This window comes from Mustela nivalis, assembly GCF_964662115.1.
Source record: "Mustela nivalis genome assembly, chromosome: 2".
Taxonomy (NCBI): domain Eukaryota; kingdom Metazoa; phylum Chordata; class Mammalia; order Carnivora; family Mustelidae; genus Mustela; species Mustela nivalis.
In genome coordinates this window covers 35,827,089-35,846,669 of record NC_139021.1, presented here as the reverse complement: position 1 = coordinate 35,846,669, position 19,581 = coordinate 35,827,089, and positions in this window count along the sequence as shown.

Below are 19,581 nucleotides of genomic sequence, written 5' to 3'. Positions count from 1 at the left end.
ATCTGTCTTTGAAGCAGAGGGTTGCCACAGAGACTGCCCTTGTTTTAGGGATGTCTGCGAGGAAAAGAGGGGAGGAATTGTAAACATATTTATGAGAAAGTTTCTCTCCACCCCTTGAGAGGGGCCCAAAGCCAATGTCTACACTTATCTGGAAACTTGACCTGCCTGTCTCTTTGCTGGCTCAGGCTCTACGGAAATAAGACATCAGCCTTGTGCTTCTCCAGTCCCACAGCTGTGACCCAAGTCCATAGAGAAAGAGAAACAGATGCCCTAATATATAACTAGTGTGAAGCAGCTAAAAACAGAGATTCAGCCCATTTACCCTCTGAGCACTTACTGAGCACCTCCTGAATGCCTGGTGTGTTGTTAGATATCACAGGGACTTGTCTCATGAGAATAAGGGCTGATTTCTCTAGAGTTCCTAACTGAGCACAGGGCACCAGGCTGTGTTCTTCACAAACAGGGTTTCATCCAATTCTTCCAGGAACCTCTCAAAGAGGCATGAATACCTTCTTGATCAATGAGGCACAGAGAAGTTAAGTTCCTTGCCCAAGGCCACACGTGGCAGATGGGACCTGAGCACACCTTCTGCCTGGGGTAGTCTGTGCTCGCCACCCCCACTCTGTGGGCATGTAACAAGTGCCCTCTTACCTCTAGGAATTAAAAAAGACAGGAGCTGAAGGACACAGTCCCAAATCCTGAAATAAGGATGCAGATGCCAAAGAACCCAGAAATGAAACACAAAGGAGAAGAGGCAGAGTAGGGATGGTGTCAGAGAATGGGAATGGGAAGGTAGGGGCAGGAACGGAAGTGGAGAAAGGGATAAGGTGCAAACCTTGAGGAGACTGGACTCAGTGCGGTGGCATATGGGCTCCTCAGAGGCCATTTTGGTTTGCCTTGGAAGTGGGGACAGAGTCCTTGGAGAAGGCTGTTGGGCTGACCCTTGGGGGTCTGTCACCCACTGGGTTCAGGGTTCTGGGGAGTCTGACTATCCTGTTCCTTCCAACTTGGTGTTTGGGGTTTGGTGAGGGTGTGTTGGGGGCTGATGGTTATCTGGGCCCCTGTCCTGAGTGAATGTGGTGCTTGCTGCCCTGCTAGTTAACTATTTGCCTCAACCCTGTGGACACTGGCCTGTGTAGCAGGGTCCTCCAGGCAGCTGAACTGGGTAGCTCAGGTTGGAGCTGTGGGTGCTGGAAGGGGAGAGAGGGAATGGGAAGGGGCAGATCTGCTCCCTTAGTCCCCACGTACCCTGGAGGGGCAAGGGCCAGCAGGGGTTGGGCACACCCTCTGCTCCCCAAGGACTGGCAGCCTCAGCAGGGATCAGGGCCCAACCTGGCAGGGCCATGGGCCTTCCCTGGGGGACTCTGTCCCAGCAGCAGCACTGAGACCCTTTGCAAGTCTCTTCAGGGCTACAGAGGTCCACAGTGGGGGCAGAGCAGGAGAGGGAAATGCTTGGCTTCCTCCATACCTGTTCTTCCTCCCATCTGCTCCATCTCAAGCAGCGGAGGCCAGCACCCCCCACCCCCCCACCCCGCTCAGGGGCACAACTCAAAGTCTTATCCCGTCCACCTCCAAAAAGGCTCTCGACTGCCCACTTTTCTGCAGGGCCATGTCCGGCTGACTTCTCTGCCTCAACCACTGCAGTGGCCTCCTACCCTGTCCGCCTCTCCATTGCCATGCTTAGCTCTTTCAAAGCCATTCTGCCCCAAACAGCCAGATGACTGGTAATAAAACAGAAATCAAATCACTATCTCTCAGGCTTCTCTGCCTCCTGGGCGGAAGGGCGCAAGGGGCCCTCCCTGACTGCTCCATTCTTGTGCTGACTCACTCATTCATTCATCCTTTCATTCAACATACCTTCACCGAAGCCTGGTCACATGTACTGTTTATGGACACGGGGGACAGTGACAAACACAAAACCCTGATGTCACAGAACAAACTATTAGTGGAGGGGAGAGTAGACAGCTAACCCACATGTGAGACGGTAGATGTTAAACCTGTGGAGAACACAGAGTAAGGCCAGGAAGTAGGGAGAGCGGGGGCTGGGGGTGGGTGTCAGGGAAGGCGTCTTTAGGAAGGTGACTTGAAGGAACAAAGACTTGAAGGAAGCGAGGGAGTGAGTCATGGGGACTGTAGGGGAAAACTTGTTCCTGCAGAAAGAACAGCAGCTGTGCTCTGAGGTGGGAACACCCCTGGCTGCTCGGGGTATTTTCAAGGAATACCCTAGTTCCTGTTGGTCACTGCCAGGTTTTTGTCTTTCACACAGCATTTGCACAATCTGTAACTATGTCTAGTAGATTCTTGTGTGTTTTCCACAGTGAGCTGTCAGCTCTCTGTGGTAAGGATGCATCTGTCTCACGGACACCTGAATCATTTGTGTCTGGCACGGGGCCTGGGGTCTCGAAGGTGCTTAGCAAATGTGTTCAACGAGGCGAGGAAACGGGCAGCTGGCATATTGCCAGGGGCACTTGGGAAGGGTCCCTTTGGGGCTTCTGGGAAATGATGGGGGCACTCGGAAGGAAGTGCCGTTCTACTTCAGGTGGTGGTGTGTGTGTTGTGGTGTGGAGCTAGGGTGCGTCACTGTGACCTGGCATCAGTGTGATGCTGCTGTGTATTCCGGCCGGTGACCTCTGGGACTCCTGGGCATTGGGTTAGTGTATGGAATAAAAGCGAAGGCATGCCTCCATCTCATTAGCTCCCATACCTTGTTCTGAGGAGTCCTCTTCCCCTCCTCCCACTGTTCATCTCCCTAGGGTTGGGAGAAAGCCTTCTAACGGAGCAGACTGACTCTTCTCACAGATGTCCTTCTCTACCAATTACACATTTAGCTTGGGTCACATCTACCCTCCTTATCGATAAGATTTACTAAGATACTCAGTCATAGAACTATCCCATTTCCTGGCAAAACCCAAACCAGAGCAAATGACTGCTTTCTTGGGTCCTCCCTAAATTCACTCAACCAAATGCCAAGTCCTGCACGTCCTGTCAAACCCCTTCCTACTGAGATGGTCGACCGTTGCCCAAGGTGTGTGGTATCTTTCCTTGCAGTGAGGATATGCCCAGCTTGTTCAATTATAGGTGTTTAAGTCACTTGGGGATGGGTTATAATGCAGGCTGTGGCTCAGCAGGTCTGGAGCAGGCCCTTCCCATTTTTCTAACCGGTTCTCACACTCTGAGCAGCAAGGCAGTCAAGGATGATGGATTTGAACACTAGAAGTTCAAATGGAGGAACTATGACTGGATTTCAATAAACTCATTGCTATCTGGTTCTTTATTACTAGCAACCCAACCCAACCCATTGTCCTCATCCTTAAGCAGACATGTGGTTTCAGCTGCAGGAGCCATTCGTGAGATCTTGTGGTGGCTAGGTATGTGCAGGCCTCACAATTATTACCCAAACTTGGTGCCTCTGGGGTGAAATTATAAATGATAAGGGAAACCAAGTCATTCCACTCAGTGGATTGGTTCAAAATCCTCCAATAGTCTTATGCTGGCTCCATGTCAGGTTCTTGGGCCAGAGGACCAGAGATATGGGAGGTTCTAAAGTGTCCTTTCAGCTCATAGGGTCTACAACAGGCCCACCTCACCCCCCAGCTCCGTCTCTCACCATCCTACACCTGACAGCACCAGGACGTCTCAGGGCCCCTGGCTTTCACTGTTCCTTTGCCCTTCCCATACTCCTTCATGGCTAAAGGACTGCAAAATTCTGCTCGGCTCAGCTTCCCCATCCCATACGGCCAGCTGAGTGCTCCTTCTCTGTGCTCCCAGGGAACACTGCTTTCTTCTGCCCCGCTCTTCTCAGCTTATGAGCATTTATTTATTTAGTGTTTACCTCTCCATTATCCATCAGCTCCTAGATGACAAGGACCATGTTTCATTTATTTTTAGATTCCCCAACACTCAATAAATATGAAACTAACCTGAGGTTCCAAACCCCCACAGCCTGCCTCTTCATCTCCAACCAACAGGAGAGGGTTATAAGAGAACAGTGAAAGAAACCCTCACATAACCCCCCCCTTTTTTTTAAGATTTTATTTATTTATTTGAGAGACAGAGATCACAAGTAAGCAGAAAGGCAGGCAGAGAGAGGAGAAAGCAGGCTCCCCGCGGAGCAGAGAGCTGGATGTGGGGCTCAATCCCAGGATCCTGAGATCATGACCTGAGCCAAAGGCAGAGGCTTAACCCACTGAGCCACCCAGGCGCCCCATAACCCTCCTTTTTTAGGTTATGTGAAATTGGGGGTTCCCAGGGGCTTTAGGTGTGAAGTTGTAAGGTCCTACCCCACTTGGAAACTTCACCCCCAAGAAAAAGGTAGGCTTCTGAAAAACCACAGAGGCATGAGGTAGTGTTTAGTAAGTGACTATTAAGTTGAAACTTGGGGCATGTCTCTATCTGGGCTTCTTGAACTGGAATGGGCCTACAGGTCACCTGAATAGCAAATGCGTTTTAGCTTCCAGGTAAACCCTGCATACTGAGACCTGCAGCATTAGGATCATGTGGCAACTACTCAGAAATACACATTCTTGGAACCCACCCCAGAGCCCCTGAAGCAGACTGCCTAGGGGTGCGACCCTGGCGTCAGTGTCCAACTCCAGCTGAGGCTAGCCAGATTTCTGGAAAGAGTTAGGAATAGTCCTCACCTGAACAAGCAGGTTTACCTTATACTAGGGGAGATCTTGACTCTCCAGTCTCAAGGCTGGACCTTTGAAAAGGGGAGCTGTTGAGAACAGAGACAGTGAAAAACCACAGAAAGAGAGAAATGCTACTGCCAACGCCAGGCTGCTGCAGGCAGGTGCATTTTGTGTGTGCATTCGGGCTACAACTATGTCCATGTGTACTAAGGACACATTTGCAAGGAAATAAGCTAAAATCCTCATGGCAGCTGCATTATGAATAATTTCCCCCTTTTCTCTAATTAAAACAATAAGTTCTTGTATACTAGAAAGACACCTGTATTCAGTTTAAAAAAATACATTCTCGCTTTATTCTGTAGGGGACAAAAGGGACTGTGGGCTGGACCCGTGGGATGGTTCCTGCAGTAGCCCTGTGGCTCCTGAGAAAAACCAGAGTTTGAAGCTTTCTCAGACAGTGTTGGGGCATAGGGGAGGGGGCGCAGGCAGGCACGTGAGGTGGCTATGGCATTAAGGTATTTGTTGGAACAATTCTAGGGCAAGAGATAAACACCACAAACTGGACCGAGACAAAATAAAGGGAAGGTAGTGGGAGTGGGGGAAGTGGGCAGGAGACAGAGAGGGAGGGAGGGAGAAAGACAGGAAAGAAATTTGCTTGATCTGTAACTGAGAAGACCAGCTGGAGCCAAGTGCTCCCTCGGCTTCAACTCCGTCCTCAGGCAGGCTCTGTCCTGGACTCCAGGCTAGCAGTACCTGCCCAAGGCTCTGACTGGCTCAGCCCGTGTCCATCCCGGCAGCCTGTGCCTGTGGAAGCACATGGACAGGAGAGAAGAGCTACCACCCCAAAGGAAAATCCAAGGGCTGCTGTCAGAAGGAGATGCTGGGCAGAAAGAACGTTATCATATCTGTTCCTATTAATCAGGTTATTGGTGCTTTTGAGCTCACCCCCAGGTCTTCCCTGGGCATTTTTCAGACTTGTACAGAAGGTCTGGATAAGACCTAGAGTGGCTGCAGGCTTCCAAAGAGAAAAGCAGCCTTTGGGGAGCAGGGGGATTCTTACCCACCGAGGTTAACACTGTGCACACTGTTCTCGGGAGGAAGTGGGAATTTCCCCAGGGTAAGTTCCCTTCCCTGTACAATTAATTACTATCTTGATGAGAAACCCGTGGGCAGCTGGTTGAGAAGAGAGAGGCATTCTCTGAATGAGAGGGAATTTACCACCTTCTTTTATGGTGGCGGGGCTTCTGCTGTCACGGCAGGGTATGGATTGATTCACCTACAAATATCTGTATCTGTGTAGACACCATACCACTGGCCTCTGCAAAATACAAGCCTGGAGATCATTTCTGCAGCCCAAAATACGTCACCTCTTGTCACAACCACTCTCTCCACCACCTCCACACCCTGCAGTCTTAGGCGTGTGGGTCTGGGGTTCCCCAGTTGGAGGTCAGATGAGAGTCTCTGTGTGTAGGGATTGGGGGGTTGGGATGGGGAAGTGGGGTTGGTATGCTGGCTGGCAGTGGCCCCTGTCCCTTCCAAGGCCTGTTGGGCCTCTCTCCTCAGGTATCTCTTCCAGCACTGAGTTTCTAACCCGAACCTCTAAGGTCATTCATATCTCATCCTCCCCGCATCTTGCCCTGGGTTCTTCTTGGAACAACCCCCCACACTGGACTGGGGCTCAGAGCCTTGACTATTGTCCTCAGAGCTCTGTCCTCCCAATGAGGGGATGGAAGAAATAGAGCCCACTGTTCTGGATTCTGAGTTGGAGCCAAGCAGCTCCATCTGCTTTTTCCTTCCCCTAGAATTCTCCCCCTCAGACTCTATCAGCCCCCAGAGTCCCCTTGAGAGGTCTCCAGCTGCCACAGATCCCTGTGACAGATGTCTGGCACCTTCCTACCCTGGGGAAACACAGGCTCTTCCCCAGTTCTGGAGTTCTCTGTCTTGCCTGGGCTACTGTGGGCTGAGGAGGGAGACGTTAGAAAGTGTGAAGGCTGGGGAGAGGAGCCATCCTTTGACAAGTACCAAGGAGTTCTGCTGGATGAACAGACCTAACGCCTGGGCCATCTATGAAAACTCTGCCCTGACCTCCACAACTCCTCTGACTTCCAGTGAGGCCTATGGAAACAATTACAGGAAAAAGTGATGTTTAAAATGACATGAGAAAAGACCCAATAGAAACTCTTAACAGTCAAAAAATTTTCAACATTTGCTGAAAAAACTAAAGAAACTCCCACAATATTTTGCTCTCTATTGGATTTCTACCAACATACAAATGCACTGTTATTTTCTCATCTTTTAAAAAGAAAGTTTTCTCTGTAATAAATGATTCAACAAAGAAATAAAGGGGAAGGGGAAATCTTCCCTAGAGAAGAATTCCAAGTAATACATGTAGATACTACCCACTCCAGGAGCTGGAACTTGAATCCCCTCTCCCTGAGGGTCAGCTAGACTCAGTGAGTGGCTTCCAGAAAGTAGAGAAAGTCTCCTGATCCAGAGAAAGGTCATTAGTGTGAAAACTGGTGAGCTGTGGGTAGAGGCCATGGTGGGGCTACTTGAATTGTGCCAATGACAGTTTTGACAAATATACTATGGCTTTATAAGAAGGTAACATTGGGTAGAGCTGGGCAAAGGGTGTACCAGAACTCTCTGTTCTGTCTTTGCAACTTGTCTATGAACACAAAGCTATTCTAAAATCAAAAGTCTATTCCCCCTCCACAAAAATCTTCATCTACAATTTGAAGACTGACAGTACTAAGTGTTGGTAAATCCATGAAGCAACTGGAACTCATACATTGCTGGTAAGAATGTAAAATTACATTGTCATTTTAGAAAACATTTTTGTAGTTTCTTATAAAATTAAACATACTTTACTATATGATCCAGCAGTTCTACTTCTAGGTATATACCTACCCAAAAGAAGTGAAATTTATGTCCACACAAAGCCTTGTATACAAATGTTCTTGGCATCTTTAATCATAACAGCTCCAACCTAGAAAATTTACATGTCCAACAACAACAGAATGCGTAGACAAATTGTGGTCTATCTGTCCAACAGGATACTACTCAATGATATAAAGGAAGAACTACTGATACATGCTGAGCAAAAGAACCCAGGCACAGAAGTACATCCTCTATGATTCGAGTTATATGAAATTCTAGAAAAGGTGAAACAAAGCTCAGCAACAAAAAACAAAACAGTGGTTGCCTGGGGCTGGGGATTGGGAGGCGGGGGTGGGAGAGACTGACTATAAAGGGGCATGAGGGAATTTCTGGGGTAGTGGAAGTATTATATATCTTGATTGTTGTGGTGGTTACATGGGTGTCTACTTTTGTCAAAACTCACTGAACTGTATACTTCAGACGTAAATTTAAATTATGCCTCAATAAAGTTGATTTTTAAAAAAACACTTTCTCTTGCTCCCACTCACCCCACCAGCTGTTCTGCAAGGCTGAGTTGTCTGCAGTTCTGCCCCACAGACTCTCCCCTTGTCCACTCCCGTTTTGTTCCATCACGCATGGAACTGCTCCATCAGGACTGTAGTGACCTCCAGGCTGCTAGATCCGACGGTCAGTTCTCATTTCTCTTATCTGACCTGACCGGTCAGGACATCCCATCCAGCTCACCATTTCTTCCTTGACACTCTCTTTTCCTTTGGTTTCCAGGACATGACAGTCTCTTGGTTTTCCTTCCATCTCGGATTACTCTTTCTCTGTATCCCTCGCTGGTTCTCCTGATCTTCCAACCATCTACTGTTGGGAGTGCCTTAGGCTGCTCTTCCTGTACGTACTCATATGATTTGATTTCATTGAATCTCAGGGCTTTAAATTCTAAGCATATGCTGAAAATTCTCAAATTTGTATCTCAAGCCCAGACCTACCTCTCAAATTCTAGCTTCGTAATTCCAACTGCCTACTTGACATTTCTATTTGGATGTTTAACAGACACCTCATACTAAACACATTTGAAACTGAACTCCTAACTTCTCCCATAAGCCTGTACCTCTGTAGCCTTTTCTACCCCCATAGATGCCATGACAGATTTTTATGCAAACCAAAATCCTAGGAGGCATCCTGGACTATTCTTTTTTTTTTTTTTTTAAAGATTTTATTTGTTTATTTGACAGACAGAGATCACAAGTAGACAGAGAGGCAGGCGGAGAGAGAGAGAGAGGGAAGTAGGCTCCCCGCTGAGCAGAGAGCCCGATGCGGGACTCGATCCCAGGACCCTGGGATCATGACATGACCCGAAGGCAGTGACTTAACCCACTGAGCCACCCAGGTGCTCCCTGGACTATTCTTTTTCTCACACTCCACTGGTTCTACCTTGAAAATATATCCATAAGGCATGTATTCTTTGTCATGTTCCCTACTACTACCTTGGACCAACTGCCATTGCCTTGGAATAAACTCCTAACTGGTCCTCCTGCTTCCACGCTTGCCCTCCTACACTCTATTCTCAATACGGCAACCAGAGTGACCTTGTTCAAATTTAAGTCAGATCATGTCATTCAAAAATCTATAGTGATTCTTGCTCAGAATAAAAGCCAAAGTCCTTTCAATGGCCTGTCAGGCCCGATATGATCTAGCCCCTCACCACCTTACCTCTGTGATTTCATCTCCTAATACTCTTTCCCTTGCTCATTCTTCACCAGACACAATGGTGTCTCTGCTATTTCTCAAACATGCCAGGTGTATGCCTGCTCACCCGAGGGCCTTTGCTCTAGCTGTCCTGTGAAGATGCTCTACAGGCCAACTTCTCTTTCAGCTCTTGCATACAGACTTGCTCAAATCTCACCTTCTTGGAGGCCTACTCTCTTTAATACTACAACCTGACGCACCCCAGCACTTATTTCCTTATCTTGCTCTATTTTTCCTTTGTCCCCATAGCACTTGCTTTCTAATGGACTCCTCCACTGCTTTTGGTTGTACCCTATGCTCTCTGACAGATGCCAGCCTCTAGTGGCTGTGTTCTCAGAGCCACGGCCTACTTGCCAGGATCTTCTCTCACAGGGAACCTTCCCAGGAGAGATGACAGTTGCCTGTAACAGCACTGCCCAGCACAGCAGCTGCTAGCCCCATGTGGCTACTGAGTGCTTGAAAAGTGGCTGGTCCAAAATGAGGTATGTTGAAAGAGTAAAGTTTCAAAGACTTAGCACTAAAAAGAATATATAATATCTCATTAATAGTTCTCAATATTGACTCCATGTTGCTATTTTGGACATACTGGGTTAAATAAAATATACTATTAAGTTCATCTGTTTCTTACTGCTTTTTAAAAATGTGGCTGCTAGATGATTTAAAATTACCCAGTTGGCTTTTATTGTACTTCTATGGGGCAACACTGATCTATGAGGCAAAACTATTCATGTCTAGAAATCAAATCCCAGGAGTTTAAAATCCACATTTCCTAAATGTGAATTGATTTTTTTTTTAATTTCAAGTAATATTGAGATATAGTCAAATTCCATTAAGACAAAAGCCCCTTCAGGATTTGGCTAATTGGGTTAATGGGGACTTTCCCAGAAGCTTTGGCTTTGTTTTTATTCTTCTGTTATCTGGTGATGCTGTGCCTGAGGGACTGAGAACCCCCCAAAGGACACATGTGGTCTCCACCCAAGGTTCCTCTGACACTGTACTTGCACCAACTCTAGGAACTGGACTCTCCTTCCAAGAGCCTGAACCTGTAGTCTGGCAGGTCACTGAGGCTCACGGGGGATGGGGGGGGGGGGTGGGGGGTGGGGGGGTGGGGGTGGGGGTGGAGGCAGGAACCAGGCGGGGCCTGCCAGGCCTGGGGCAGTGTCTGCACCACAGTGGCCCAGCTCAGACTTTGCAGATGGGCAGCTGGTAGGGCTGCAGGTACTTGGGGCAGACCTGTGCAGGAGGCACCCAGGTTGAGGGCCAAAGGGAAGGGATTCCCCTTCTCAGGACTAAACACAAGGGGCTCGTCATCTCTAGGAACCAATTTGGGGATGGAAATCGGAGGCTGTGGGTGAGTTTCAGGAAAAAACAGCTCCTGTGGTCTGGGAAGACCATGGACTTCTAGGAGGCCAAACCCCAAGAGAAGGGTGCCCCAAAGCTGGGGGTTGTGGGAATAGGAAAGACAGAATGAGGGACTCAGTGAACTAGGGACCTGGCACCAGGAAGATACAATGATGAAAGGAAGGGATAGATTAGGAAAACTTTCTCTGATCTCCCCAAATTCTGTAATCTTGTCATATTGTTTTTATATTATTGTGTGTGGTGGGGGAGCTTGTCAGGGGGATGCAACATCTCTTGAAAACTTACCCCCAGTTCTAAGCTCTCTGCCTCTGATCTTTCCTGGCAATGGTTATATTCCTTCTTGACTCAGGCTTGAGGATCTGGACTAGGAATTATACTCTTAAATTTCTTATGAAAAGCAAAACAGAATTTCATCCTCTGTTTTCTCCCTCTTTCCTACCATGCCAACTGTATGAAAAAGAGAAAAGAATATGCAAAGTGAAAAAGATTCAAGAGAGATTCCAAGGCTAGAAAGTGAGTAAGAAATGAAAACAAAACAAAATATTATTTTTAATTTGCTTTCAGAACTCAGAAATGCAGGTCAACCATTTCGGATAGGAAGGTGGACCCAACTGTGCCAAACACTCCAGGATGAACTGGGCAAGAGGCAATTTAGGATGAGAACCAGGGAAAATCTGTCCCTAGCCAACCTGCCACTGGGATACAGAGAGTCTCCTGAGCAGAGAGAGGGATTGCTCTCCATCTTGCCAGAAGCCTGGGAGAAGCAGGGCCACTGCTGGCCGTGGGTGGGGGTGAAAGGCCTGGCCTCTCAAGAGGGCTCTTCTTCCATCCCAAAGCTATTGTCTGCCTGTGAATGTGCTTTCATCAGCTGCAAACTGTATTTATGGCTTCTCGGAATTTTCCAAATGAAGTAACTTTCTTCCCCAGACCATTTTTCTTCACAACTGAAATCAGATCCCCACAGTCTATGGAGACAAAACAGCATGACATCACCCACTGGGGAGTTGTCATGTCAGACACGGTCGAAGCCTTTTGTTCAAGAACAGATGCATGTGATCTACTTTGTGGAGGTTGCATCCTGCCCCAGCAAAGGGGATGGTCCTCTGGGCTCAGCTGGAGGAACTGGGAAGGCCACAGATATGCCAGGTGGACTGCAGGTCAGGAATAGACAGGAGGGGCCTGGCGGTGAGGTCTCTCTGCTTCTTTTCTATGGAGATGCAGCTCCATTAACACAGTCATGCTGGGGATACAGGCACGGGGATACTGATGTCTGTGTCCCTCCTTTCTTGGCTTCCAATGCTCAGGTGGTAAGAGCCAGGTACAGAGAGCACCTGGAGGCTAGATAGTCTGGACTCAGCTTCTGTTTGTTTTGCAAAGCTTCCAGGCCTCAGTTTCCTTCTCTGAAGAAGTGGGAAGGGTAAAAAAAATCTCAGTTCTGCTACTCTACGGAGTAGAACTGGGACCAAACAAGGGATGAATGTCTGGACCTGGCAAGCACAGGTCCTGCTTCTCCAGTTCTTGCCTTAGATCTCTCAACATTGGATGGGAAGTGCTCTGTAGCTCCTCAAATTTCTGGGCTTCCTGCAGGGAAGGTTTTGGGAGATTGGCAGAGACTGTGGTCAACCCCCTCTTGAGCTAATAATTAAGGTATTATTTGAAGAAAGCTCAGAGAGGAAGCCATCCAGTCATCCTGGAATCCAATCAGCCAGTGCCTGAGGGCCTGACCAATTATAAGAGAACAGAAGTTGTCCTTTTAAATGCCTCCTGAAATGTAGCATTGCGGGCTGGCTCAGTTCTAGGTAGTGGTTGGCCTAAATGGAACTAATCACATAAATACACTAATAACTGACAGTTACCAGACCCTGTGTCCAGCATTTGCTTATCTCATTTGAGCCTCTGGTTAGTGTTACTATTTTCACCTAACAGATTGTGAAGCTGAAGCTAGGGGAGAAGAGTAGGCAACCTGACCAAGACCACTCCACTATAGCGGTAAGCTTGGGATCCAAAGCCAGGTCCGACTTGAAGGCCCACGTGCTTACCACTAAGCCATTCTGTCTCCCAATCACAAACACAGGATGCCTGTGGAAAGATGTGCCTTGTTTATTTTGTTTTTATATAAGCCTGGCAAATAGTGAGGTAGAGAGAACAAGTTGTGTGTTTGCATGTCCCTTGGAATGCTGAAGGTGGGGCATCTTACCTCATCCCTTCATATCCATTCTTGCAACTCAGAAGCCCCAGAAGCCACAGTCTGTTACAATTTATCTTATCCAAATTAAATGATCAAGAAACATCATACACATATACATATTTTAAAAGGCTGATGTGTGAAATAAGTTAACCACCTATATTTATTCCACATCTGGAAATGCTATTTGAGCAGCTGTAAGCCAGGAAACCAAAGTAGCCCCAGTGTGATAATGACGACAAAGAATCTCAATCAGCAGGAGAAAAGGGGCTTTGCCACTTAACTCTGGAATCAAAATGATTTCTTTCTAATAAGAATAAGACTTCTGGTTAAATAGAAGTTGTATTCTGAGGAGGGTCAGATGTTTAATCTATGCAAAGAGAATCGGAATTTTGCATGAGGGGAGCTCCAGCCCCTTCTATTTTTAGCATTCTTTGAGTCAGGACCAAAAGAACAAGAACTTGCTTTTCAAGTCTTTCTCTCTTCCAACTGCAGCTCAAGGCTAGGGCAGGGCAGGCCTTGGAAAGGTGTCACATTTGTCAAAGGGGAAATAAGATAGGGCAGAATTCCTGGGAGGGGCCTGGGACTGCCACTTTCCAGAATGGGAATTCCAGTATGGCTGCAGGTTTAACTGAAGATCTAGTGCATTCCCAGTTCATGTGACCAACACATGCTTTTTGAATATAATTAGGCAAAATGATATCACCACATCTCTGGGGATCTGACATGGCCAACATAATCACAGATACAAAAATCATGAGAGAAAAAATATCATGTTTCTCAGATAGAAAAAAGCTCAACTAGAAAGAAAATATAAGCTTCCGTAATTCTCATTTACTCTGTTATGTTCAAAAGTAGTTCCATAAGAAGAACCCCTTTTGAAAGAATATAGTCAACATGGCTACCCACATCCAGATCTTTTTTTCATGGAACTCAATGGAAATCCTCCTCCTCAGTCTTAAATGGTGTGCATTTGGCATTTTACAACTCAACAGTTGGTTTAAAAGGTACACTTCCCTTCTCAATGTAAATTTGAGATTGGACAGTCCAGCAATCATGAGTCTGTGCATTTTCCTTTTCCCTGTGCCTGAAAAGATCTCTGGGCTTTCTCTTTGTAGATAAGAAGTTTCTTCATTGAGAAGGGGCAGTCAGAGCTAATGAGATGATGCCTAAGAGGTTCTACGAGCTCTTACAAGGTTGCAGGTATAAAAAAATCACAGACAGGAATTTTAATTAATAAAGGAGTTATTAAACCATCCTCAGTGAATCAGAAATTGTGCGATAAAGTGTAGATCATTTGCACATAAAAATCGAGAGTTCAGTCAATAAACCACATTACTTACTCTGCCAAGAGAAAAGGAGAACTTATAGTGGGTCCCTATACTGAGTACCAAGTACGTGCAGACGTGGTGACTCACTTAATGGGAGAAGCACCGTGTTCTAATGGCTATGCACAAAATTGCCAGAATTAGACAGATTCTTGGTTTGATCTACTCCATGACCTCAGGAAACATACTAAATTTTTTAAGCCTTGTTTTCTTTATGGGAATAATAACACTATCAACACTTAAAGGGCTAGGTACACATACCTGCAGGCGCACAGCTCTCAAGTAAGTTATTTTTCTTCACTGTTAAGTCTGTGAGGTAGGTATTAACTGTTTTACAGATGAAGACAGAGGCTTAGAAAGCTTGTGTTATTTGATCAAGGTCAGTCCACACTAAGAATAGCTGAGATCTATCACCAACCAAGACTGCATGCTTTTCAATATAAGCCCAGCCTCCACTGTCTGATGCAGAACTGGAACACAGAGTAAAATAACAGATGAATGTGAACAGTTCAGTAGGGTAAAATATAGAACTGACATCTGATTAAATAAGTCTCTACCCCTTAAGTCAGGGGTTCTACTAAAATACAGGAGAATCCAAGACTAAACATTTACTACAGAGTACAAATTTCGGGATCCTTACATTTTATTTCCTCCTGAACTTGAGTCACAGGCTGAAGGAACAGGCCGTACTGATGGAACTGGACCAACGAGGACCATCCAAAGCAAGCTAGCGCTTTTTGCCGGCTTTCTGTGCCAGTGACCTAGAAACTATTCCAAAACCTATTTTTGTTTCTTAGGGGCTGAAATTTCAGTGAAAAAACCCAGCCAACTCTGACCTGGAGTCTTTAAATTTAGAAATCAATCCCCAAAGAAAGGGAATATTAATTTTTATTGTGACAGAGAATAACCTTCTCCTAGCCCAATTATAGGAAGAAATAACTAACCCTGCAATGCCACCCTTCTAAAGTTGAAATTACTTGCCATTTACACCGGGAAGCTGCAAGAGAAGTAGGCTGACAAATATTCTTTAACCTCCAGAAAGGTTTTCTGGCTTATGGACACATACAAAAATACACAAGTATTCTGTAGAGCTAACGCAGCACACCATACAATTTTAAAGACACATAAAGAATACTGTAAAAAAGAGAAAGATAAACACCTGAAATTTGCTGAACTAGGTTTGATCATAAAATAATATATGCACACATTAACTGGTGATGACTCCTACAAATAAAAAATTAATCCATCTAGTATTTTTTCTTCCTAAGAGTAGATTAACTATTGTACATCTCAAGTTGGAATTACCCTAAGTCAGAGCTTAATATTACATTGATCCTTAGACTAATTTGGACATGAATAAATAACCCAGATTAAAAAGAAAACCTTTAGGAAGAAAAAGGGGGCAAGAAGAATCTACTGAGCACCCTAAGTGAATGAGTCCTAAGCAGATACAATGAGTTTTCTTCTGACTTTGGGTTATTCTCTTATCTTCACTCATTTCTCACTACTTTTTAAAAAACTCCTACCAGAGATGTGGGAAAGGACACATGGGAACATGTACTGAAGAGCCCGCTTGACACCCGTAAAACATGGCTGAATCATGAGAGAACTAAGTGGTGAATGGCCGTGTGAAGCATCATCGAGCAGGGCATTTTAGAACTCGGGGCTCACAGTCACAGTCCTTCTGCCATCAACCTCCTACCTTGAATTAAAAGTATACAACAGACAATGGGATTGAAGAAATAGTTAGTTGTTCTAATAAGAAAAAGTATTGTGACTGACGAGGGAAAAATAGGCAACACTGTGCCTCTGACGGCAACTCTGGGGCCTTCTGCTTGGCTTCCCCACAGCATTTCCATGGTGTAAGGTGCTTTACAGATAATGTGCATTATCTGATGTCAATTTTTTTTTTTTTTTTTGAGAAGTGAAAGATTTCTCAAAGTGTTTATCAAGAGAAGATGATAGGTTTATGGTGACTCCCCCATAAACAAACAGAATAGGGTTACAGAAAAATACATTCTTGGTTTATGACATGATCAACTTACTGATTAGATCAGTGTTTTGGTTAACTACTGAAGTACACAAAACACCATGGCAAGAAAGTTTATTTATGTAACCAACAGGAGATATTTGTATTTTTAAGTAACATTTCTGATAGCCTATGGGGAGCCTAGAGATGTGGATACGGGCAAGTCTGGTAAGAGTAATACACTAGATCTGGATTCATACAACCGTTCTACCCCTTTCTTACTTGTGGGACCAGTCATTCCATTCCTCTCCGTCTTTTTCCCTTCCCTGACTCCTAATGTCCCTTCATCTTTAAAATTTTGTGATTATAGTAACTTGTTATAATGTTCATTTTTTTTCTTAGATTTTATTTATTTATTTGATAGAGATCACAAGTAGGCAGAAAGAGAGAGAGAGGAGGAAGCAGGCTCTCTGCTGAGCAGAGAGCCTAATGTGGGGCCCGATCCCAGGACATTGGGATCATGACCCGAGCAGAAAGCAGAGGCTTCAACCCACTAAGCCACCCAGGTGCCCCAATGTTCATTTAGGCTCCACTCACATGATTCATCCGAATGCTAGAAGAGAACCAAGACATTCAATTTCCATAGCTTAGAATAATACCTGCTTATTCAGCAGAACTTAAATCCTTTTGTGGAACAGAGAGACGTATGAATAAGGTAAACTGACAACTGCAGCTACACCAGAAACCATAACTGTATTTTGATTAGGAGGTAAAAACTATTGTTTCCCATTGCAAAAGTCAGTGCATTTTCTGCTGTTACTTTCCAGAAACTGACAGTTTTGCTGTCAATTCATACTAATGAATTATCAAGTAGTCCTATCAATTCATATTAATAAAAATAACAATCTAATTAACTATCATCTGCTATCATGATCTAAAAAATTAAAGGGGCCTAAATAATACAGAAATGCATAAATAAAAAGTGAACATTTAGAACAGGGAAATAAAATTAAAGATGAGCATACAAAATAAGCCAGGAATGAGGTTCTATCTAATAAATCACCATTAACAGTCAACATTACAACTGCTTCTCTTTTTTTTTTTTTTTAAGATTTATTTATTTATTTGACAGAAATCACAAGTAGGCAGAGAGGCAGGCAGAGACAGAGGAAGGGAAGCAGGCTCCCCGCTGAGCAGAGAGCCCTGGGATCAAGACCTGAGCCAAAGGCAGATGCTTTAACCCACTGAACTACCCAGGCACTCCTACTTCTAGTGGAACCCAAATTTGGCATTAAGTTTTCCAGCACCCAGTGTGAATGAGGAAGTCTACCTGATCAATTACATAATTCATAGAGAAAATAAGATGAAAGCAAAAGCTCAGCGGAAATGCAGTTGCTTATGGTTGAAGAAGCAAAAGCTCCTCTTTGGGGGTCATCACAAAGAATTGTGCCAACAGCATCCTCAGTAACCCTCCTAAAATAGATGCAGTGGGTGGGTACACAGGGCTAGTCCTCAAGACAATTCTTACTGGAAAGTGATAGCATCACATTCACACAGTGGGAGGCATCATAGCACGATGGTTAGGAGAAACTCCAGTTCCACACTGTCCAAGTTCAAACCCCAGCTCTGCTGGGTGACCTTGGGTAGGTTATTCTGACCTGCCACGGGTCCTTAGTTTCTTTAACTGTGAGGTGGAGAGGACAACAGCAATTTGCAAAGATTAAGCAAGTTAATAAGCATTGTATTGTGTTACCACTTTTAATGAAGAGCTTAGTAAAAGTAATTAGGGTGGGCACTGCCACAATACAATTGAGTACACCGATCTAACTTGACCCTATAGATTTTAGGACAGTGCTGTCCAAAAGAACTTTTGAACACTAGAAATGTGGCTAGTTTTGCTTTCAAATGTAAAATGGAGTTGGGTTTTAGGCTCAGATAACTGTTAATGAAGAACTGAATTTCTAATTTAATTTAAATAACCACAAGTAACAAGTGGTCACCACACTGGACAGCACGGATATAGAAATTTCAGAAAGTTTAAACAGTACTTATCTATAAACGTCTTCCAAGTAATATTCTCTAAATACCATTGCAAGTTTTTGATGAGTATTTGGCAATAAGTTCTCCAGATCGTATTCCTTGACATCTAACTGGTGTGTGGCCACCTCCACTGCCAGGTAAACACAGTTCCTAGTCCTTGGGCTATGGACCTGTCCATTTTTGATGTGTAAAGTCCAAGGTGACTGAACAGAATGCCCACCTATCTATGTTGTGAGGGAAGCCAAAGAGGTGTCCACAGCAAGGCCAAGATCATCCCTAAAAAACTGCTTTGAAGCTACTTTAAAGCACAAAGGAATGGGCTTTGATCCCAGGATCCTACTTCGATCAGCAGAGTTGGAAGTGTTTGGACTTGAACGATTTTATTTTTATTTCCTTTAAAGATTTTATTTATTTATTCAAGAGACAGAGAGCAAGAAAGTATAAGCAGGGGAAGGGGCAGAGAGAGAGGGAGAAGCAGGCTCCCTGCTCAGGACCCTAGGACCCCAGGATCATGACCTGAGCCAAAGGCAGATGTTTAACCGACTAAGCCACACCAGGCACCCTGGACCTGAACAATTTTAAAGGGTAGTTTAACCAGATGCTGGCCTCTTTTTTCCCCCAGTGTTCTATTAACTTCATGAAATGCTATTTCCTGGATAAACTATTTGGAAAGGGTACATTAAGATGACTAAATGAGAGAAGGTATAGTATGGATATGAGTCCCAGAAAAAAGTAACAACTGCTAAAATCAATAAAATGATTTCATATAAGTCACGCAATATAAAGGCAAAATAAAGGTCAAGTAATTGATAATAAAACATGTATTTCAATATATAAATGCTTAGGCACGGCCACACAAGAAGCAATAAAGTCATCAATACCTATACACAGACCTGTGATGGTGACTCAATTATCACCAGTAGCACTGGTAACAAGATTTTCTGAGACAGGTACAGTTCTTGGTCAAGTTTTAATAAAATAAAGTAAAATCCTCCCTCACTAATTGCATCGTTGTATTCTTGGAAAATTCAATGTACATTGAATGTACATTGTACATTATTGTATATGTACTATATGTACTGTATGGTGACTAACATAACACAATTAATAAAATGTATTAGGTAAAAAAATTTTTAGGATGTCAAAATTTAGTACATGTCTTATACATCTAACACATGGTTGATAATATCATATAATTTTTTCAAATACGACTTAGGTTAAAATTTAAATACTGTAATGTAACACTAAGCACAAAGAAAAGGACTCAAACATGTTCACTGTCAGTAAGCAATGTCAACTTTATATGTCATAAGGAGAATATGCAAAAATCAGTTGTTTTAGAGAGGCTAAAAAAAACTAAAAATGGAGTTGGGTTTAAGGCTCAGAAAACTAAACTTTCTTTTTTTTCTGAATATTCAACAGAACATT